The sequence below is a fragment of the Sceloporus occidentalis genome, unplaced genomic scaffold (assembly GCF_023333645.1).
Source record: "Sceloporus occidentalis isolate IW3139 unplaced genomic scaffold, rSceOcc1.0.p SCAF_39, whole genome shotgun sequence".
Taxonomy (NCBI): Eukaryota; Metazoa; Chordata; class Lepidosauria; order Squamata; family Phrynosomatidae; genus Sceloporus; species Sceloporus occidentalis.
The window spans coordinates 7,164,128-7,187,937 of NW_028317019.1; the positions used below are offsets into that span (position 1 = coordinate 7,164,128).

At 42.6% G+C, this 23,810-nt stretch overlaps 1 long non-coding RNA gene across 1 annotated transcript in view; it reads right to left on the reverse strand.

The window, feature by feature from the left end:
* LOC149290501 (uncharacterized) overlaps positions 1 to 23,810 on the reverse strand; it is a 185,101-nt gene that overhangs the window by 59,462 nt on the left and 101,829 nt on the right. The window lies entirely within an intron of this gene.

Consider the following 23,810-nt stretch of genomic DNA (forward strand, 5'->3'; position numbering starts at 1 on the left):
GGGAGTTGGGGGGTTCTAAGAAGGAAGGGAACCCTGATCTCCTCACCCCAAAGAAAGGCAGGGGCTCTGACAGTCCTTCTCTTCCTCCTCTCCCTTCCCTGCCCCCTCCTTGGGGGATTCTGTGGGGCCCAGTTACTTGGGGGGTTATGAGAAAAGAGGGCAGGGGGTTTCTTTGGAGAGAGGCATGGCCTTGGGGCCCAGGTACTTCAATAGCATTGGAAACAACATTATTCAGGAGGGGTGGAGTTTTCTCTGGGGGGGGGGGATGGGGCTGTGTCTGGGGGGAGAGAAGACCCAAATCTAGGCCAAAGCCAAGAGGAGGGAGATGGAGGGACCCCAAAGCCCCTTCTGGGGATACTGACACCCCTCGGCAACCTCGGAACTAGGCTTAAAGGCCCCCAGTTTCCGGATTAGGCACCCCCACACACACATTATTATTATTATTATTATTATTATTAACCTTTATTTATAAAGCGCTGTAAATTTACACAGTGCTGTACATACAGTCTTTTTAATTAGACAGTTCCCTGCCCTCAGGCTTACAATCTAAAAAGACACCACACAAAAGGAGAAGGGAGGAGTGATGGGGAAGGGGATGAAGTCCAGCAGTTCCTCCAAGGCCTGGACCAAAGCAGATGGACTGGAGGGAGGGCTTGGCTTCATAATGGATGGTTAATCTTCATCCAGGAGGGCAAGCGGGAATTATGCAATGCCTGGGAACGCTTCTCTGAAGAGGATGGTCTTTAACTCCGTTTTGAAGCTGGTTAAAGAAGTGATGGCTCTTGTTCAGGGGGGGGGGGAGAAGGTTCCAGGAGTGAAGGATAGCGAGTGAAAAGGGGCGAATCCGTGATGGGGCAGAGGAAATCCTGGGCTGGGACAGTAGAACTTGACTACCAGAACGAATAAGCTACTGCTCTTCCATATGAGATGGATTTTAGTACAGAGCCCTTTTCTCTTGACTGGAGTTGCCCTCCCCCTCCCCCCCCCAAAAAAAAATGGAAAAGAGGCACAATCGTCACCTTCCTGAAAATGATCCCTGAAAACTGGAAGCTCAATGCCAAGCCCTGATGTACAACCCCCCTACTGCTCCATGTAAAAAGGACAAGGAAAAGCACAGGTTACAGGAGAAGATCCCAAATAAAACCTGATCCTTTCTAGCCCAGGTTTAGATCCTGGGGACAGGGAGGGAAATCAGAGTTTGACTCGGGAGTCAGTGCATGTTGTTTGTGTCGATATAGGGCTAGATAGGAAATAGGACTTCATCTTCAGCATCTTTTCTCATAGTCACAAACAGTTGAATTGTAGCAACACTTCATTTATGCTAAAACTGATGCTTCCGTAATTGACACTGTCCTTCAGAGTCTATATACTCAATGAAGAATACAGGATGCTCAAAATAGGGCAGAGGTTTGTTGAATGTTTCTGTAAAGACAAGATACTTTCAGACCAAGAACTTTGTAGCAGAAGTAGCAAAAATGAAGATTATAATGGAGCTTTACAAAATACAAAATGATGGCTCTCACATAGAAAAGAATGGGTTTGCACACCCATGGCACCGGGAGGGGAGGCGTATGCAGGAGCACGCCGTTTTATTAATGGTCGCCTGTCCCTCCCGCAAGGAGTGAGGCTGAAGATACTAAGTCCACAAAACGGGAGTGACAACTGTACAACAAAATGTATGAAGGCTGCCTCTCCAAAGAAATTTCCTATTTAAATTTTTTAATTAAGTCTTATCAAATAATAAACTGATAAACAATCAAAAATGTACTTTCAACTGCTCACATTTCTACACTTTCTCTAGCGGATACCTCTAAAGGTATAAAAGCAAAGCATTTCGCAGACTGCTGGCATTTGTTTGATTTCTCCTCGGTTTTGATTCTCTGACGAGTCTCAAGTTCTTCTATAAAGAAGGACAAAGACAGAGAAGAGTCATATCAGCATTAAGAGAGGAGGGACGCCTGGGATCTACTATGGAGCTAAGCAAAGGTCATCTAGGAAAAGAAACTGGAGAGACAAAGTAGTTTCAGTGCCCCCTTTCCTTCCTTTCATAGATATTACTCACAGTTGCTAAATGGAACTCCTTAAAAGGTTGGAAAACAAGGACTTGAGCTGGTTCACACCAATTACTTGAACCAGTTGAACCAGGTGTCAGAACCAGGATGTAAAATTTGGATTCTTCCATAAATGTTGATGTATAATTGGATTCTTCCATATTTGTTGTTGGAGAAATATGGAAGAATCCGAACTGGATGTAATTATATAGTTTATAGAAAATGGTAGTGGTGTTATATATTTGGAAAAAGGGTTTGAGTGAAGTTTGTGGAACTGGATGTTGGGAAGGTTAATTCATTGAGTTTGTGGAGCTGGATAGCGGAAGGATTGATTCCTGGAGTGAACATAAGGGGGGGGGGAATGTGGAGGGAAAGGAATGGGACCCATAGCAAGCACCCGAGTCTCACTCGCCCACATGCCCCCTCCTCTCCCCCCACCCCTGATGAGAAAGCTGATAAGGTGAAAAGGTTGGTTGGAATTAAGTTTAATATATGTTATTTGGCCAGATTGCTTGACTGGGTTTATTGGTACTTTGGTTTAATTTAAGGTTGCAAAATGGTGGGAGCAGATGGGAATTATCTGACTGTTGTGGGGAGGTTTGGTGGGAACTTGCTGACCATTCAGTGGTTCTCAAAACAACATATTTGGGGGGAGATTTTGGATGATGAGGTAATTAACTTGTCAATTACATTTCTAGCAGGAATAAAATACCCAATAGATCTTGATGTGGGGTGGGATGTTAATTGGGGATATAAAATGGTCAAATCTTTATTGTTAGCTAGATCTGACTATAAGGCCATGAACTGTGCCTTTTATGACATCTCTTTCTTCCAATAAAGTTTTGAGTTTAGACTCCTGTTCTGAAATTTGACTTTGTTGATGAAGACTTTGTTAGACTTGTTTCTGACAATCATCAACTGAGCCAAAACACGTGTAAAAGGAGGTATTTACTATAAATAACAAAATATAACTGAAATATGAGTCATACAAGATATTAAGAATCTTGCAGGTACAATATTTGTAAGTATATAATGTTCAATTCATAAAAGCTATTAAAGAAATAAATAAACCTAAGCATCCAATTATTGAGACTAACTTCCAAGATCCACTCTTTAACTCTCTCTCTTGATCTCCAACCGACACAATTCCCCCAACTGTCTCTTGGTCTCTCAGGCCTTATATCTCCTTCTCACGGAAGCTTCCAGAAGAACATTTATCTTGCTCTCTGATTGGTCAAGAGAGCCTTCCGTAGCAGTGATGTCATTCTGCATTTACATAAACCTCCTTTTACTGCCTGAAGAAGACCTCCATTGACTGGAGCCCTGTTATTACAACAACAACAACAAGAACCCTCTTTTCATCAGAAGAGATTCACAACTATACCTTGTTTCCCGGCTGGAAAAATAGGAGGATTCCAGAGGTTTCCATTTCCATTAAGATTAGGAGCTCCCAAATTTCCATGGAAGAGGTTTCCTAAGGCATGTGCCAGGACAGAGTGGGGAATGGGGGGTTCCTCATGGGCGAATTACTGTTTGTCAGCTGAACTTGGGGGTCAGGGTCGCTAAGAAGAGGAGATGCTCAGGCCCCCAGAATCTCCTCTGAGCCTCCAGAAAAGCAAGACTCAGGGAAGGGACAGTCTGCCAGGGGCTGAGAGCAGCTTGGACCAAAAGCTGTCCAGGATTGTTTTCAGGGGCCGGCATTTTCCTCTCAGAGGACCATCAGGATCTCAAAGACCACTCCCCATTTTGGATTTTGTCTTTTGACTGTGCTGCCCTCAGTGGAGACTTGCTTACTTCTAAGGTGCCATGGAGGTGAGCATGGAACGAACGTACAGGGAAGGTGGCTTTGGTAATCTTTTCCACCATTGAGCTTACCTTGTGTTGTCTTCGAGCCTGTTAGATGAAAATAGGAAAGTAATCGGGAGGAGAAAGCAAAGTCCCACATTTGCTCCCATAAGCTCCCCCTGAAGCTTTTCCCAGCATGCCCTAGTCCTCAGTCTCCCTCCCAGGCTCCTCCATTTCCTGGAGAGATGGAAACCTCCAAGGGAGAGTCCTTGGGGGTCAAGCCAAGCTCTCCTCTGCTTTCCCAAGGCCTCCTTCTCCATCCACTTCTGGTCTTTGGAAGGGAGACCTAGACTGCTCTTGGGAAAGTTACTTTTGCAGGGACAGGGACTCCCAAAACCTCTCAGTCTGGCTCTAACATTAAATATGTCAAACATCTGCAATGAACTGTGCCAGGTCTTACACCAGGAGTTGGGATCCTGTGACCCTCGCTCCGTATCCCCATAATGAAAAAGACTGAATCTCCATGACTAGTGCTATGTTTCATACTCTTGGGATGGGCAGCCAGGAAAACAGAATGCTTGAAAGAATTCAAAGCTTTATTGGACGGAGATAGAAGAGCAAAATGCCTTAAAATCATATGTTCTGAATCATAGGCGCATTATAGATGGGCCTTTAATACGCCCCCAACACGTGCTAGGGGTTGGCCGAGGACCTAGCGTCCATACCAGCCTCACCAGGCGCCTCCATCTTTATGTGCTGGACGCGTTGCGTCCGCATGTGTCACCCCGGAAATGACGCCGCAAATGCGCCCCTTGCACTTTGTGGCGCCTCTTCCAGGGCCTGAGAAAGAGCGCGATTTCGGCGCTACTTCTCAGCAGCGTCTGGGAGCCGCACCGTTTAAAGGCTGTGGTTCCCGGATGGTGCAAGTGGCAGCGGCAACAGACCGCCGCAATCTGGCGGTCTGTAATACATCAAAGACAGCATCAAAGAGGCTCTAATAGTTTTACAGGACAGAACCTGGATAGACACTTCCTCCAAACAAAAACTATTTCGCACTTCCACTTTCTCTCCTTTCTGGAAATGCTGATGCCTCAAGGGTTGGATCGTAAGCAAAACAAGAGATAAGGTTTGAACGGCTGTGCGATTCAGAGTTCAAGGTTTGTATATGGTTTTTGATACAATTTACTATTTTCAAGGTGTAATTTTTAAAAATATATAGTTATGATTTTAATCCCTTTGCATTGTTTTGAATTTGTACTGCATTAAGTTTATTGTTAGCCACCCAGACTCCCTATATTGGGAGAAAGGATGGATGTATATAAATAAAATAAATAAACTGGAGATCCCTTGAAGATCCATGGGTTTCTTGGTATAAATAGCCCCTCTACCAATAGAGTCAGAGACTGAATGAGTATGTCCAGAATTGCTAGGGGTCATTTTTGGCACCTGGGTTGTATCTCCATTGCCCATACCTAGCACTTTGATACCATGAAACTTCTAGGACTCTGTCCAACAGAATCCTGGGATTTCATCTTTCAGGTACTTAGAATTATATAGCAACTTTCATGAATGATTGCACTGGGGCTCTTCTACCAAGCAGCCAATTCTAAGTAGCCCATTCCCAGGTTTCTGTAGGATGGATCCACAGCTGTTAACATGGCACCAAACTGCTACAGTTGGGTAATATGTATAGGACCTTGGTTGCATCCTTTCTGGTGTCCATCTCTCTTGTAGGGTTGTGAATTCAGGATTGTGCCAGGCTCTGAGGTTTGTGGGCCTCTAGCGATCTCATTCAGCCCAATGCATAAATTACAAACCACAGTTGCTCACTGTTTGTCATTCAAATGTACTCCATATACTTTCCTGTGTAGAAATGAAGAGAGAAATTTTTAAAGGTCTGTTCCCAGATCAAGGGGAAATGAGAGAATTATTCTTTCTCACTTGCTTGGAGAGACAGGATAAAAAGCATGAAGTTGAAGGCTTTCATGGCCGGCTTCCATAGCTTTTTGTGGATTTTTAGGGCTATGTGGTCACATTCTAGAAGAGTTTCTTCTGATGTTCATCTTCAGAGATGCCAGCCACAGATGCTGACAAAATGTCAGGAAGAAACTCTTCTAGAACATGGCCACATAGCCCAAAAAATCCACAAAAAACTAAGGATCAAAAGCATTTAATTTAGCCTCCTTCTTTCTAGCCAGATGGTGAATGCAGAGAATAGTAGTGAGCCCTTGTATCACCGCAACTGAAAGAAAGCAAGAAAATTAACCAATCCATAGACCTCTGCAATTTTTCTAGTTGAAGAAACCAATGAACTAAGCCTCGCAAATTATAATAAGCTATTGCTCTCACATCTGATCTGGATGTTTGCACAGAGCCTTTTCCTCTTTCCTGGAATTGGGCTCCCTCCAAAATGGAGAAGAGGCAGCCTCATCTCCTGTCTGAAGATCATGCATGAAAACCAGGCCCTGCTGTATCGTATCTTTACTGCCACGTGTAAAAAGGGCAAGGAAAAACACCTGTTACAGGAGAAGAAAGCAAATAAAACCTGATCCTTTCTGGTCCAGGTTTAGGTCCTGGGCAAAAGAAGGGAAACCAGGATTTGACTTGGGAGTGAGTGAATGTTGTGTGGCCTGCCCTGCATGCCTTGCCTGACCGGGGGCCTCCCTGGGGACCAAATACATCACCCTTCTCTTCCCCCTCAGTCAGCATTCTTACAAAGGAACCAAATTTAGGGGTCTCCCATCAACATCTTGAGGCACCCACCTTTCCTTTCCTTTCCTGCCAAGGAAATGCAGAAGGAGCCCTTCTTCCTAAGCAGCCAATGACCAAACCCACCAGCCTTCTAGAACCCTATTCAGGCTCCATGCCAACCGCTAGCAATGGTCCAAGTTCAAGGCTGCTTTATTTGTCTGGCTGAATGCTAGGGAATTCTGGGAAGTGTAGTTTTGGGAGATATTTAGTCTTCTCTGTCAGACAACTCAGATGCCATAATAAACTAAAATTCCCAGGATTCCCGAGTACTGAACTAGAGCAGTTGAAGTGGTTTATTTCTGCAAACTGGATTATTTTTGCAATGTGTTTTTGACCTCTGTTACTATTTGAGCGTCCACAAGGCTCTGTGGGTTTGAAGGGAAGCTTCATCATCATCATCATTATCATCATCATCATAATTTCTGCAGTGTTTTTGAACCAGATCTGAGAGAGCCCTGCAGCCTGGATCTGCCCAAATCCCAAATATTTCCCTCTCAGCAAAGCCTGGAGATATTAACCTTTAAGGACCAGAACGTCTCAAAGGCTGACTTTCCCAGTCTCTCCTGAGAGAAGCTCCTGGACCCAGAGCAGCCTCAAAGAAAGGGGTCCCATTGAATGGGGGGCCCGTGTCTTTTTGAGTCTGTGGGTCCAGAGGAAGAGGACTGTTTTCCAGGACCCTCTTCCTAACCTCACAAGGCAGCTCTTAGCATTTGCCCAAAACTGCTCTTGAACATGCAAAGATCAGGCAAGCAAGATCTGCTTTGCTGTTTGCAAAAAAAGATGGAAAAACAATAGGCCCTTGGTATCCTTTGGGATTTAGTTTGGATAGTAAAATCCATGGGTGCTCAAGTCCCATTATATAAAATGGGTGACCTTGGGTAAGTCACACTCTCTCAGCCTCAGAGGAAGACCAATGGCCAGCTATAAGGCATACAACACACACAAACACACATCTACATGATGAAAATGGCATTCATTCTGGGCCATGAAACCCACTGCGGGGGAACCTTGAGCAGCAGACACTCTCTCAGCCTCAGAGGAAGACAAAGGGCAAAGTGGAAGGCAAACCTGAAGGCAAGGAAAACCTGGGAATAGGGTCACTAGACATGAGTTCAAGGCACGCAGCACACCCCCAGCCCCCAAGGCACACTCTCTCAGCCTCAAATGATGGCAATGGCAAACCCCCTTCGACTAAACCTACAAAGAGACTCCTGTGACAGTTTTGCCTTAGGATCCTCAGGAAGGAATTGAAGGCACACAATTCTCCCCCAAAGTCTGGGAGGAAAAGGAGGAGGAAGGTTTAGATGAAGGTCCTGAGGAGGAGGAGGAGGAGGAGGAGGGCTTAGAGGGCCTGAGGAGGAGGAGGAGGAGGAAGAGGAAGGGCTTACAGGAAGGGCCTGAGGAAGAGGAGGAGGAGGAGGAGGAGGAGGAGGAGGAGGAAGGCTTAGAGGAAGCGCTGGAGGAGGAGGAAGGCTTAGAGGAAGAAGAAAAGGAGGAGGAAGGCTTAGAGGAAGGGAGTGAGGAGAAGGAGGAGGAGGAGGAAGAGGAAGGGCTTACAGGAAGGGCCTGAGGAAGAGGAGGAAGAAGAGGAGGAAGTCTTAGAGGAAGGACCTGAGGAGGAGTAGGAGGAGGAAGGCTTAGAGGAAGAGCCTAAGGAGGAGGAGGAGCAGAGAGACCTCTGGAGGATTCTGCAGAGGAAGAAGAAGGAGAAGAAGAAGGGGCTCCTGAGCATACGCAGAGGCCTCTGGGGAGAAGCCACAGGGAGAAATCTCCTGGTTGTAACTTATTATTACTATTATTAGTAGTACCATTAGTATTATTAAATTTTATTTATTTATAAAGACATGTAAAGACGTATTTATAAAGAGTATCTCAGTGAGTCTCTATATTAGAGCATCAGAAAGATTTTAGGTGCTCTTAAGGTTTGGAAAGGCTTTTGGGGTCCCTTCTGACTTTGGAGCCTTTCATCCTCCATTTTGGGTTCCCTGAAGGCCTCAAACTGCCATCTGCCAAACACTGAGGCAGAGGCAGCCATTTTGTGTTCAGGCGGCCATTTTGTTCTGCTTGTGACTGTGGGGAATAATGTTCCGGAACCTTCTCTGAGTCTCAGTTGAACAGAGGCTTCTCTTTCTCTCCTGAGGCTCCAGAGTCAGAAGGAGGCCAGGCTCCTTGGGCCAAAAGGAAGGAAGTGTGTCTCTTTGTGTGTCTTGTGTGTCTCTTTTCTGAGAGGGTTTTCTTATTACACAGCTCTGTTCTTTCTGGGGAACATGAGTTTTAAGAGGGATCAGAAATGGGGAGGATAGTTTTAACACAAGCCTTATTATTATTCTTCACAAACACTGGGCTTTGGCTCCTAAGAGGAGGCTAGTCCCGCAAAAAAGGCCAAAAGTGGCTCCTTTGGGAGGTTTTAAAAGTCTCCCCAGTTTCCTTATTAATAGATTTTCAGGCAAGAAGGAAGGAGACAGACCAGAATAACTCATATTACCAAGAATGAAACAAACAAACATACAAACAAACAAGAACAACAAAAATAAGGATTAGACAGAAAAGCAAACTGCTTTTATTTAAAAAAGCAAAACCATTTTTAACAGGAGAAAAGTATGAATTGGGTTCTTCTATCCTTTATAACCGACTTAGACTGTATCTGAACTGCAGAAATAATCTGGTTGGAAACCACTTTTTTTCTTTTGTAATTTGTTTATAAACAATCCTTTACAAACAAAAATGAAAAAAACATACCAAGACATTTGCATAACAAATACAGCTACAACAACAAAAAAGTACAAATACCTATAACATAGACATACAACATGCAATAAATAACATCCTGATATACAAAACTGTCAGAAATGTACTATTAAGTTACTTCCAAGTTAAGCTAAGAAGATCCTTTTATTTAATTTACTTAAATTCCTACAAGGTATCAATACGTGTTAAACCTCTAACGTTCATGTAGACTTTCCATATGATATCTGGGACTGTAAATTAATAATTAGTATTACAAAATAAATCAAAGCATGACCAGTCCTCTTTAGTTTTCTCACCTGGTTTATCCCTCATGATTGCAGTTAAAATGTCCAATCCCTTTGCTTCTCTTAGTTTAATTATCCACTCCTCTATTTTAGGAATTTGGATGTTTTTCCAATACTGTGAGGGACCATCTACAAAATTAGTCTGGGAAATCTTTTAGCTACTTCCTTTTTCAGTTTACATGTCATATTGAGCAAAAAGATCAAAGGGTTTAAAGGTATTTCTTCCTGTAAATGCCATCAAAGAAAATGCCATCAAAGAAAACCATTATCCTGAAACATGGAAACAAGCTAATATAACTTTGCTGTTAAGAGAAGATAGAGATGCAACTGAGGTAAAGAGCTATAGGCTAATTTCCTTATGAAATGTGGATTATACATTATTTCCTATGATTTTGGCCCATAGACTCAAAAAAGTTCTTAAACACTGGATTTATAAGGACAGTGATAACATTCAAAACGTCTGAAATATAATTGAATATTTTCAAAGGCACAACGAAAAAACACTTATCTTTTTAGAAAAGGCCTTCAATAACATAGGATGGGGATATGTTATTTGTGACACTTGAAAAATGGAAATAGGAGCTTCTTATTATAGATGGATAAAGGCAATGTATAAAGATCAAAGAGCCAAACTAATTGTTAACTGTAAAAAACAGAGGAATTTAAGATTTCTAAAGGTAAATGGCAAGCTTTCCCACTATCACCCCTTTTTGTTTATTCTGATCCTTGAAGCACTGAATAATAGGATAAGATTAGACAATAAGATCAATGGGATAAAAATTAAAAACAACTGAGTTTAAAATGAGAGTCTTCTCAGACGACATTTGTATTCCCTGGAGAACCCAGAAAAGAGCACAAGGCAATTGATGGATGTAATAGTGGAATTGGAATATGTTTCAGGACTAAAAGTAAACAGAGACAAAACAACATTAATAACAAAAAATATGGGGAAAAGGAAGAATAAATCCTGGAAGAAATTAGTGGATTTAAAGTGGGAAATAAAGTTAAATATCTAGGAATCAATTTAAGAAATAAAAACTCAGATCTATTTCACAATAACTATGAGACACATGGAAGGAAATCAGAAAAGACCTAGAAAAATGGGGGAAATTACACTTATTGCTATTAGGAAAAATATCACTGATCCAAATGAGTTTCCTTCCTGAAATACTGTTTCTGTTCCAAGCGATACCCATCATCCAGAATGAAAGACCATTGAATCTATGGCAAAAGGAAATGTCAAAATCTAATTGGAATTAAAAAAAGAGCCAGGATAAAAACGGAAATATTTTGTGATGACAAAAGTAGAGGAGGGCTGGGTTTACCAAACTTAAAACTTTATTATGCTGCTTGTTGTTTAGTTTGTATTAGAGAATGGGTTTTGTTAGAGAATGAACAATTGTTATGTCTGGAGGGTGAACATTTAAGATTTGGGTGGAATGGATCCCGAATTTACGGCAAAGAGAAAGTTCATAAAGAAAGCACAAATCATTTCGTAAGAAAAGCTCTGTTGAAGATCTGGGGGAAAAGAAGTGTAGAATATGTCCAAAAACACCTTTATGGTGTTTGCCGCATGAGGCTCTTTTAGGGAGGAAAAGTATCCAGAAAACTAACTGGTTAAGATACAAGGATGTACTGAAAGAATCGCAAGGAAAACTAGAGATCAAAACACAAGAAGAACATAGATTGTCACTGGTATCTTTATCCTCAAATGAGGGAGAGGTTTAAAATAGATGTGAAATTAGAAGGAATACAAAATGAAACATGGGAATTGTGGAAGCCATGCTCCATGTTCATTCCATGCCTGATGAGAGTCTTGGGTGCGAGGCATTGGAGAAGCCTCCAGCTGTGTTTCTCTAGCCAGAAGCCAAAGGAAGGCATTCTCCTCTGAGGGCCACTGGGGAGGTCAGGAGGTTTCAGCAGATGATGCGCTCATTTCACATCTAGCTACAGGGACATAGCCAGGGTCCTCTCCAATTCCCCATCCCCTGACCCCCCTCCACTCTCACAAGGCATGGAGTGTCAGGACCATGGTGAACAGGTCTGAGGAAATGACAGGCATGCGGCCACTAGGTGGAGCTGTTGTGGAAGGCATTGACAGCTCTAGTGGCAGTTAGATGTGTCAGCATTTAAACAGTGCATCACTGGAATGTTGATGCAACTGTCAACTGTCATTCTCAACTGTCACTGAGGAAGAGTCAGACAGTGTGTGCCTCAGAGTGGGTTGTTACTGGTGTGGATGGTGGAGGGTGTCGAAGTATATAGTGTTGTACACAGTGGAACCTCTTATATGAATAAAAGCCTCATCTGAGAGAAGATTACAGTGTCTCTTTGCTCATTGAGAAAGCGACAGGTGTTTCTTCAGCTCACAATCTACTGACTACAGTCAAGGTGGAGAATCTGATGCCATACGTTAACGTGTTGCCTCACGTGCTGCGCAATATAGCAACATCAAAAGCATTTTAACATGGAGTATCTGTTGTGTAAGGGAGTTGCAGTGAATCTATGCTAGCTCCATGGGGCTTTGTTTGGTGCAAACAAACAAAGAGGGAGGAAAGAGATACACACCTCTGCATTGGCCCAAAGGAGGCATATGTCACCTGCGTATCTCACTAGCACCATGCTGTTCTCTGTGTCTTTGAGTGATGCAGGATTTCTTGACAAATCAAGCCTAACCCTAGTCTCTTTTCTCAGGAAATTCATCTTGGCCTCCTTGTACACAGCTAAGGGGCATATTTTACTGGAAGAGACCCAAGTGCAGGGCCACCAGGACCCCTTTCCACCTAATGGCCAACACAGAGGCCAAGCAGAGAGAGTTGGGGTCCAAGAGAAAGAGGCTGTCGAAGTACAACTCTTTGGTGAGTCGCCATCCTGACTATTAGTTTCATTTGTGTCACTGCTGGGGCAGCTCATGAAAGCAAGTGGAGAACATCTTGTCCCACTTTGGCAGAGAAAGTCCTGGTTAATCCTCTGTCACCCCACTTTTTCAGGGACTTTCAAAAATGTCCCGGTTTCTCTCTCCTCCTCCCACTTTCTCCCTTCTCCTCATCTCTTTTGGGTTGCTGCAAAGTGACTTCCAAGGGGTTTGCACCCCATCAACTCAAAAAGGGGGAGAGGAGAGAAGTTGCCAGGGTCTTCCCTTGCCAGGAGGCTGAGGCAAAACCAAACTGCTGTGCCCTTCCTAGCTAGTGTGATCTTCCTCCTAAACAACCTTGGCCATACTCACCACCTTCTGGTGTTGCTTGTCCACATGTGCCTTGCTTTTCCATCTGTGAAATGTAGAGGATATGGGAGACCACCTCTGGATCTAAATTGGGGGTGGGCCCAGTCTCCCTCAAGTCCAGAGTGCTCCCCAGAACTGTATCCCAGCCATGGCCTAAATTATATTTTTTATTATATTGTAAATTATATTGAAAGTATTCAAGACAATCTGATCTCAAAGGTAGTAGCTTTTTGTTTGCTAACAGAATTTAAAGTTTATTTCCTGGACTGAATTCTGAAGTGATGAAATAATATTTGAAATGCACCATGTGTTTTCCTCCCCTTTTGTTTAGTCACTCTCTGGATGAGGACTATTTTCTATTTCAGGTGACCTTTGCAGATGTGGCAGTATATTTCTCTGAGGATGAATGGAATCTGTTGACGAAGAAACAGAAACATTTGTACAATTATGTAATGATGGACAATTATGAGAATGTGGCTTCTGTAGGTAAGGAACCTGAATCCATTGCTCTTTCTACAAAGGCTGAGGTCCCTTTCATACTATATTATCATGTCACTATGGTTCCACTAGAATTATAGAATCATAGAGTTGGAATAGACCACAAGGGCCATCTAATTCAACCCCTACTGCCATGCAGGAATACACATTCAAATCACCCACAAGAGATGGCCACCCAGCCTCTCTTTAAAGACCTCCACCAAACTCTAAGGGAGTATATTCCACTGTCAAAGAGCTCTCACTGTCATGAAGTTCCTCCTAATGTTTAGGTGGAACCTCTCTCCCTGTGGCTTGCATCCATTGTGTTGTCTCCTTTTCTCTGTAGCAAGAAAAAGCAAGGCTGCTCCTTGTACAACATGACAACCTTTCAAATATTTAAACATGGATATCATATCCACTCTTTATCTTCTTTTCTCCAGGCTAAACATAACCACCTCTCTAAGCTGCTCCTCATAGAGCTTGATGGTTTCCATACTCTTTACCACTTTGGTTGCCCTCCTTTGGACATGCTCCAATTTGTCAACATCCTTTTTGAATTGTGGGGCCCAGAACTGGACCCAGGATTATTCCAAGTGAGGCCTGACCAAAGCAGAATAGAGTGGCACTATTACTTCCCTTGATCTAGAAACTATTCTTGCATAGATGCAGCCTAGAATCACATTGGCCTGTGTAGCTGCTGCATCACACTGTTGGCCCATGTTCAACTTGCAGTCTACTAGGAGTCCTAGATCCCTTTCAAGCCTAGTTTAATTGTGATAGCAACATTCTGTAGAATATTTGAATCTGTAGTTCAGTGAAGCACTACAGTATTGCTCTCCAGTTTCTAAGGATTGTAAATACCCCATCTTAAACTGCCAATTCAAGGTTTTAATGGGAAGTAGCCATGGAGATTAATGCATTTCACACCCAAATGGTACTCAGCACATTCCTGAGCAGGTTTCCTACCTTTTTTGGCCCCTCTTCAATCCTTTTAAGGGGGAAAGACCTCCCTTGGCCCTGCAATGGCACAGAGAGGGCCCAACAGTGGCAAAATGGCCTCCACTTCCCCAAAGGGATGCTGTTGGATGTTGGGGGCAAAATATTATTTCATTTCTCCCCCGCCCCCTTCCAGGCAATACAATGGGGGGTTGCCCCTGAGATCTCCTCCAAACCCCATCAGTACTCCATGCCTGTCTTATAGATGTTTTAAGGTTGCTCCCTGGCACTTGACCCTCATCAAAATTGGAGTCCAGGTCCCAGCCCCATTATTCTGCCTTTGGCAATGAGTTATTGGGATCTGACTCCAATTTAATTTAATATCAAATAGGGGGGAGTAAACATAGGGCTAAATCTTGGGCTAACACTTTTCTCTCTTTGATATTCAGTACTATCTGTCATTATCCTTCTTTACAGAAGAACTTGTCAGTCATGAGAGAGTCCATACAGGAGAGAAGCCATACAAATGCCAGCATTGTGGGAAAGGTTTTTCTTGGAAGTCAGACCTATTGAAACATCAGAGAATCCACACAGGAGAGAAGCCATACAAATGCCAGCATTGTGCGAAATGTTTTTCTTGGAAGTTAAGCCTAATGACACACCAGAGAATCCACACAGGAGAGAAGCCATATAAATGCCAGCATTGTGGGAAATGTTTTTCTCGGCAGTCAAGCCTAATGACACACCAGAGAATCCACTCAGGAGAGAAGCCATACAAATGCCAGCATTGTGAGAAATGTTTTTCTTGGAAGTCGTACCTAGTGACACACCAGAGAATCCACACAGGAGAGAAGCCATACAAATGCCAGCATTGTGGGAAAGGTTTTTCTTGGAAGTCAGACCTATTGAAACATCAGATAATCCACACAGGAGAGAAGCCATACAAATGCCAGCATTGTGAGAAATGTTTTTCTTGGAAGTTAAACCTAATGACACACCAGAGAATCCACACAGGAGAGAAGCCATACAAATGCCAGCATTGTGGGAAATGTTTTTCTCGGCAGTCAAGCCTAATGACACACCAGAGAATCCACACAGGAGAGAAGCCATACATATGCCAGCATTGTGGGAACTGTTTTTCTCAGCAGTCAAACTTACTGACACACCAGAGAATCCACACAGGAGAGAAGCCATATAAATGCCAGCATTGTGCAAAATGTTTTTCTTTGAAGTCAAACCTATTGAAACACCAGAGAATCCACACAGGAGAGAAATCATACAAATGCCAGCATTGTGGGAAAGGTTTTTCTTGGAAGTCAGACCTATTGAAACATCAGAGAATCCACACAGGAGAGAAGCCATACAAATGCTAGCATTGTGGGAAATGCTTTTCTTGGAGGTCAGGCCTATTCAATCACCAGAGAGGCTACACAGGAGAGGAGCCACACACATCCAAGCAGTGAAGGAACATTATTTTTGTTTTTTAATAATCTTTATTAAATTTTACAATAAAAAGTACAGAAATCAAGAAGATTGACAAAATTTCAAATAAAGTTTTAAAGTTATGGTTTGTTAAGTTTAGGTTTTAATTGCTACTAGTACTGGTTTAAGTTAGTTAGAGGGGGGCTGGGATTTGTTGCAGCTATCTAGAATAGCAATGATAGCATTTGGAATTTGTGGGATTTAAGCCAAAGAAAGTTGGGGATCGGTAGTAACAGAAAGGGAGCTAGTTTCTTCAAATGTCTGGGGCAGGGAGAGATTGTGTGTGTGAGAAGGATGGCAAAGTGGGGCTCATAGTGGGGGATAGATGATGGGAATTGTAGGTGGGGGCTTGGTTTGGTAGAAGGTGGAGTTTTAGGTTTTGAGGTTTCAATATATTCTGGCAGTTCTGGCTTAAACATATTTCTGATATGTGTTTTCAATAAAGGTCTTTGCTGTTGCAACACACTGGATTCTTTGATGCACAGAATTTGTGAATATGCACAAAACTGACACTTTCTTCTCTCCTCAATCCTCAGCTCCATTCCTAGCTGTAAGAACAGCAGAGAGAAACACACATCTATCTATCTATCTATCTATCTATCTATCTATCTATCTATCTATCTATCTATGTGTGTATATACAGTATACACAGAGAGAGCAAAGCCTTTCCTGCCTTTCCTGTGCTCCATTGCAGCCTCTTCAAAATCTCCTCAAAAGAAGGAAGGAAGGAACGAAGGGAGGGAGGGAGGGAGGGGAGGCTGCTGGACCCCAGTACACTCCTTCCTGTCGCGGCAAGGAGACGCAGAGACAGGAATGGGGGTGCACAAGACTCCTCACAAGCTTGCCTCTCAGCCAGGCTTCTGGCTGGGCCTTTTATTGTCATCTTGCTTACTTCCGTCCATTGTCTTCCTTACAATCATTGATGATAGCCTTGCTCCTAGGTCATCTGACTGGCATGACAGGTGCGTGATCAGTGCATGCTTGGTGCGTGCTCTTGAGGCAAGGAAGCAGGATATGGAGACCAGCTAAGCCAGCCGAATCAACATGGGCTTATCTATCTAATTATGGATAAAGCATTGTCATCTTGAGAGAGGGTCGAAGTCCTATGGTTTGCCAGTAGAACTGCCATGTCTCAATCTTGATGAGCATTGCTATCCTGAGAGAGGGTCACGACCCCACAGTTTTACCCATGGGGTTGCCACATCTCCCTCTTTTTTGTTTTTTATGAGCTGGTATACATATCCTGCGAACCGCTGCTTTTCTGCTTTTACCTTTACGAAAACATAGCGCATAAGGCAGGGATACATTGGATGAGATGGCAAAATAGGATCATAATACAAAAGTGACAATGCCATATACAAGAAGTTGTTTCGGCCAATGAAAGTCTGGCAAACAGTAAATCAATCAGCTTCATAGTCCAGAATATCCAATGTTCTGGTGGACCTGAGTCAGGTAAATCATGTGGTTCTTCAATCAAATTATTAATGGAACAAGAGTTATCTGACAATTTAAGGCAACACATATTTTGACGTCTTCACACAGCAAAAGTATTCAGTTGGGCTATAGAGGTGTATTGTAGTGTCATAGTCAGAGGTGAGTGTTACTGCTCTTTGAACCCTGGAAACATCCAAGATAGAAGGGTGTTGGAGAACAGGAACAAGCCTACTCAGACAGCACTGTGTGCCATCAGACACATTGGCAGGTATAGAATTATAGGTTTGACAGTTACAGTTAAAAGACTACCCAGGTGGCAACAAAACATGGATATATATAAATGAAATCTCTTTTCCCAAACATTTTGATCTCCCATTTGATACCACTGGTCTGAAGGGGCTCCACTGGTCAAACATAATAAAGCAAGTACAACAGTTAACATAGAATTATGGGTTAATACAGCACATATTTTTGATTTCTTCACATAGCAAAAGTAAATAGTCTATGGCTGCTCCATTGTCCAGAGTGGCATTTCTAAGTTCATGTTGTTCATTGTTGATTGGATTGAAATATTAGGTTCTGAAGGCCTCAATGCCGTGTGTAGGTTTAAGATACTTGGCTGATGTCCACACTGTGCCTATTGGGGTTGACACTGCTGCACAACCTCTTCCCCAAATGACGGGGGTTGCTGGTCCTTTCCGCTGTCTCTGGCAACTGTCAATATCACACCAAGGGCCACAGCAGCAGGTAAAATGAAGGAAAACGTTTCTGTGTTGGAAATAAATAATCAGACAATGCAATTAAATTATTCCAGGCAAATCAAATACAACAGATATGGCCCGGTTCACAACCTTTTTGTGTTGAGTGAGAGGTGCATTCCCCCTTTTTTGTTTTTATAGAAGAAGGCTATTGGGGTCATTAAAAAGGAGAAAGAGGGGATTTTATGTCCCTTTAACTTCTGGGCATAGGCAAAATTTAAGAAAGAAATTTGGGATATTTGCACCATTTTAATTGAGAAGGTGTATCACCTCTGAGATTGAAAGGAAACTGTAAGGCGTGTGCCTTTTACTTTGAGGACTGGAGAGCTCAGAAAAGACAGATGGCATTGCGAAAAAACTGAACTTGCATTGTTCTCTGAGCATGTGAAGAGTATGAAAAGACAGAAGCAGAGGAAGCAACACTTAGACGAGACAAAGGGCAATAGTGAGGCTGTATAGCCTTACCTTCTCACAGAAGAGAACAAAGAAAAATTGTTAGGAACATAGGAAAATAGTGGGTAGGAGAGAGAAAAAGAATCTCTCCCCCCTTTTGAACTTTAAACAGAGAGGGGTGTCCATAGGGAAGAACATAGAAGAATGGCAATAGCAGACTTTAGTAAAGAAGGTAGGATACCAATTTTAGCAAAAATGAGGAAATCTATTTTAGCAAATCCTTTTCTGCAAGCAGACCTATGGAGTACAGGATTAAACTCAAAAACAAAAAGGACGAGGCAGAGGAGAAGGAGGGGTTCTCCCCCCCCCCCCCCCCCCCCAGTAATCCCACTATAGCTAACCCAGATGAAGAGCAAGAGAGACAGAGAGACTGTGCTGGTAAAAGAAGTTCTCTCTCTAGGAAACGATGTATAAAAGAAGGAAGCAAAACAACACAAATGGAGGAAGAGTACAAGAAATTCAGACTTATGAGTTGCAAAAGTGTAGCACAAATCCAAACACATTAACAGACAGACAAATGAACAATTTCTAGGTGCAAGACGACTAGAATCTGTTTCTAAACATGTACCACAATTTAGGTAGATGGGATATGTAGTGCTTTAGCTATGAGAACACAAAGCAACCTAGACAAAACCTTTTCCCTACTTTAGCCAAAACAGTTTTTACAGATAGACTATGCTGACCAAAGTGAGGCTTAACAGAAAGGAAAAAGACACTTGAGAACAGGAATTAATCCCTATCGAAAAACCAATGCAGCAAAGACCTTTGGACTAAAGGGAGGGAGCTGTCTTTAGATTTGCAATTCACAATCAGCCAAACAAACAAGGAAATTAACAAATACAAGCAACAATTGATAGGATCTATAACAACCATGCTGGCCTTTATCTGTTGCAATTCTCCAGCCGAGCCTGGGCAAATCAAACACATCAAGGAGAAAAAGGGCAGACTGAACTGACCACTAAAAGAATGAGACATAGAACTCTTGTTGACTGGGAAGTCTAGTTTTTCCAAGCACACTCTACTGTTTTATTCTACAAAATTTTATGTTCTCTTTGTCTGCAAGACCTGTGTATCCATAGAGATTCCCAAAATATGGAAAGAGGAAGATAGATGGAATGGAGGATATTGAGTAACATCTATTTGTCACAAACTGTTGGTCTTAGTACCCCTTGAGCCACTTACAGCTTTGTTGAGATGTTTGTGGGCCAGCAATGGCACAGACTTGAGGCACAGAGTCAGCCTCCCAATTTATTGGCCACTTCTGTGTTCGCATCACAGTCACGTCCACTCCTGTGTGTAAAAGTCCTGTGAAACTTAAACCTGCAATCACAAGCGTACGGCTGAGCCGCTGATTAGCAACTGGCTGTTTTATCCACTGTACATCGACACCACCAGGTTCCATATCTGCTGGGTTTGGGCTGCAGATGGTAACAAAACTAAGTGTGCCGCTGGCATATCTAAGAACAAAAATTGTGGCAGATTAACCCAAACCTGCATTTGAATTGTTCCTGCATAATCACTACCTATAGCACTAGGTATAACAAAAATTCCTCCTTTTGAAAGAGATGATCTGGGTGAAACCAGTCCTATTAGTCCAGAATTAAAACATTTCACTTCCTTTTCATTACCCAATGACATGGCAGCTGCCGAGAGATTCATTTTATGTGATTGAGTGCCTATGTCCTGGCAAACTCTAAGCATATCTGCCAATGCAAGATTTCTAGATGCCATCAATGGTTGTAAAGCTTTCTGACAATCTTTGTTATCTTTTGCCAACTTGATCAACAAATCTTTGGCCATGTCAGGATTATCAGCCTGCTGTGCTAAGGCTGCTTGCAACTGATTAACAAAGTCACAGTTCGGTTCAACAGGCCCTTGTCTTAAGGTAGCAAAACCTTTTTTAGGCTGACCAGAGGGTGATGTTTTCTGAAAGGCCAAGGATGCACAATCAGAAGATATTGCTAGGACCTCTCGAGGTAGCACTGTCTGTTGCTGAATTGTGTCAAAGTTATTTACTCCTGCCAGTTGTTCTGCAGTGTATTGTCCTTCACTATTGTTACCTTCTAACATACCCTTAACATCATTACTTTCTACTCCTGTATCCTTGATAGCTTGCTGTAGTTCTTTCGTTACTGCATATGGCAGTGGAGTCTTTTCATAAGCTGCTCCACTGTTGTGATCTTGTGTCTGAGAGATGGGATATGCAGTCGACAATTCTAGATCATCTAAATCAGTTGGGTCAGAGCTTCTACACTGCTGAACCATTTTTTGAAATGGAGACATAGCTGCCCCTGAAGGGCTTTGTAGGTTGTTGTTAGGCAATGGAGCTGAGGGATCTTTATCTATCTCCAGCTCCTTGGGAGGATGAATTACAGGAGCCACATATGAGGAAGGGGGTTCTGTATCTAATACTGCTTTTGCCTCAGCTATTCCTGCTTCTACCGCTCCCAGCCGGGGCTTTACAGGCGGCAAGGGTGGTGCAATCACTGGCATTGAATAACCTGGTGGATCTCCTGGAGGATGAACTAACGAGGCTAAAGGAGCGGAGGGTTGAAGGCAGGATTTGGGGATCTTGGATTGGCTTAACCGTCTCACGGCCGTGTTTACTACCTGCCAGGCAATCAGGTGGGGTGCCGCAGCACGAGGTTCAGCCTTTAAATGATTGCCTATCTTCTCCCATTCCTCTGCAGAGAGTCTTCCCTTCTCGGGGTACCAGGGACACTGGCATGAAATCTCTGCTATCAGATTTTCTATGTCTCTTTGGGTGATTTGCCTATCCCCTGACAGCCGCTTAACTATCTCATATAGCTCCCTAGCGTGAGACCTTTGTTTGGTGGACAACGTTCCTCCCATACTCACGGGATCCTGTAGAGGATGTGCGCGCAGACTGTTCCAGTCGAGTGAGCTGGGTCGTAGCCGCCTTCTCCGAATCACGTCGGGCCTTTTCTGGATCACGTCGGGGTCACCAGCTGTCGCGGCAAGGAGACGCAGAGACAGGAATGGGGGTGCACAAGACTCCTCACAAGCTTGCCTCTCAGCCAGGCTTCTGGCTGGGCCTTTTATTGTCATCTTGCTTACTTCCGTCCATTGTCTTCCTTACAATCATTGATGATAGCCTTGCTCCTAGGTCATCTGACTGGCATGACAGGTGCATGATCAGTGCATTCTTGGTGCGTGCTCTTGAGGCAAGGAAGCAGGATATGGATGTTAGGGATGATGGGAGTTGCAGCTCTTCTCTTGGCTTTCACTCTCACCCCCCTGGTCAGCGGAAGAACAACCAGTTTGACCAGTAGCTCTGAGAATTGGCTGAAGATGTCTTCCAATCTTCTCTGGAGTCTGCTGGTTCTTGTTCAGCTCTCAAGACACCAGTCAACACAGTAGTCTTCTATAAAAGATCTACTTTTATTCTAATACATACACTATGCACAAAACAATTCACTACTCACAAAACTCACACTACTATACTCCTCAATACCCACAAAAAATATTGCCATACATTATTGCTTATATAGGCATTTGTCTCTCCATTCATTATACAGTTGCCACCTCCTGGGCGTGTACATACATTATGATTGACATATCATACTTGGCTCAATCTTTACCTCACATTGCATCATACATTGCTGTCCACTCAATGACTTTCAGGTGATATCAATTTGCACCTTTTCACTTTGTCCTTGCCACATGTGTCCTTGGCTTTTAGGAACTTCTAATTACATTATATGCAACACCTATGTGCCATTTCAATAGCTTTTGCTGTGTCATGTTACTTTCAAATACATTCATATGCATATTATATTTCTTGTGACTATATATCCCATGTTGCTTTTTCCTCACAATCCCCTCCGAAATAGAATATTGTATGTGAATTTATATTGTCATTCCAATCAATTGAGACAATCTCTCATGTTTTTCAACTGTCAAAGCCTTTGTAAAAATGTCTGCAATGTTGTGTTGTGTCTCTATGTACTTTAACTCTATTTTTCCCTTCTGGACCATTTCTCTTATGTTCTGATATCTTACGCCTACGTACTTGGTTCTGTTTTTCAGACTTTCTGTTTTTGCCATTGCTATACAGGACTGTGAATCTTCATGAATTTGTACAGGAATTTTAAAGCTTTCATTCAAATCAATCAATAATTGTTCAATCCACTGTATCTCATTTGTGACTTCATTCAAAGCTGCGAACTCAGCCTCACTAGTGCTCAATGCTACGTTTGTCTGTTTTCTACTTCTCCACACAATGGGACTTTCGCTGTATCTATAATCATTCCAGTCACTGACTTTTTGTCTCCTGATTCCGAAGCAAAAGAACTATCTACATAACATTCTAAATCAGCATTGCTTTTTCTAATTATCAACCTCTTGTCTATGGTTCCTTTCAGATACCTAATCAAATGCTTCACTGCTGTCCAATCCTCAGTTCTCGGGTCGTTCACCCTTCTTGCCAAAACATACACTGCGTATGAGATGTCTGGTCTGGTATGGCTAGAAATAAACTGTAAAGATCCAACAACACTTCTAAACAATCTTTTATCCTCAAAAGCTCTTGTAACTTCCTCTGACACAAAAGTTGTAGTCATCGGAGTTTTCACAACCTTTGCACTCTGTAAACCACATTTCTCAATTAACCTTTCAATTTTCTTGCTTTGACTCAGCAAACAATGCCCTTCTTCAGTCCATTCCACATTTATCCCTAAGTAAGACTTCAACATTCCTAAATCTTTCAATACAAATTTCTCTGACAATTCTTTTTTCACTAACTCAATTTCTTTCTTTGATTTGGCTGCAACGCACAAATCATCCACATAGATCAACAAAATTACATCTCCTTTCGTGTATACACAAGCATCTGCAACACTTCTCTTGTAGCCTAACTTCTCCAATTCATCGTTGATGCATAAATTCCATGCTCTAGCACTTTGCTTGAGACCGTACAATGCTTTCTTTAACCTGTACACTTTCTGACTACCACTTACTTCAAAACCTTGAGGTTGCTCCATGAAAATTTCTTCTTCTAGATTGGCATTTAGATAAGCCGTTTCAAAATCAAAATGCTTTACTAACAGATCTCTCTTTCCTGCAACTGCTAATGCCATTCTTAAACTTTCTGCTTTTGCAGTTGGGGAAAAAGTTCTGTCATAATCTTCAAACTGTTCTTGTGAAAAGCCTTTTGCTACCAAACTTGCCTTATATTTCACACTACCATCAGGCGTGTCTTTCCTTTTATAAACCCACTTGCAACCAATGACTTTTTTATCCTTGGGTCTTCCTACTATTTCAAAAACACCTTTCTTTTCTAAGCAATCAAATTCACACTCCATTGCTTCACACCATTTCTCCTGTTCCTCTCTAGGAAGTTTTTCTATTTCAGCAAAACTTTCTGGTTCTTCAAAAACCAAACAAGCTTTTGCATTGGTCACCACAA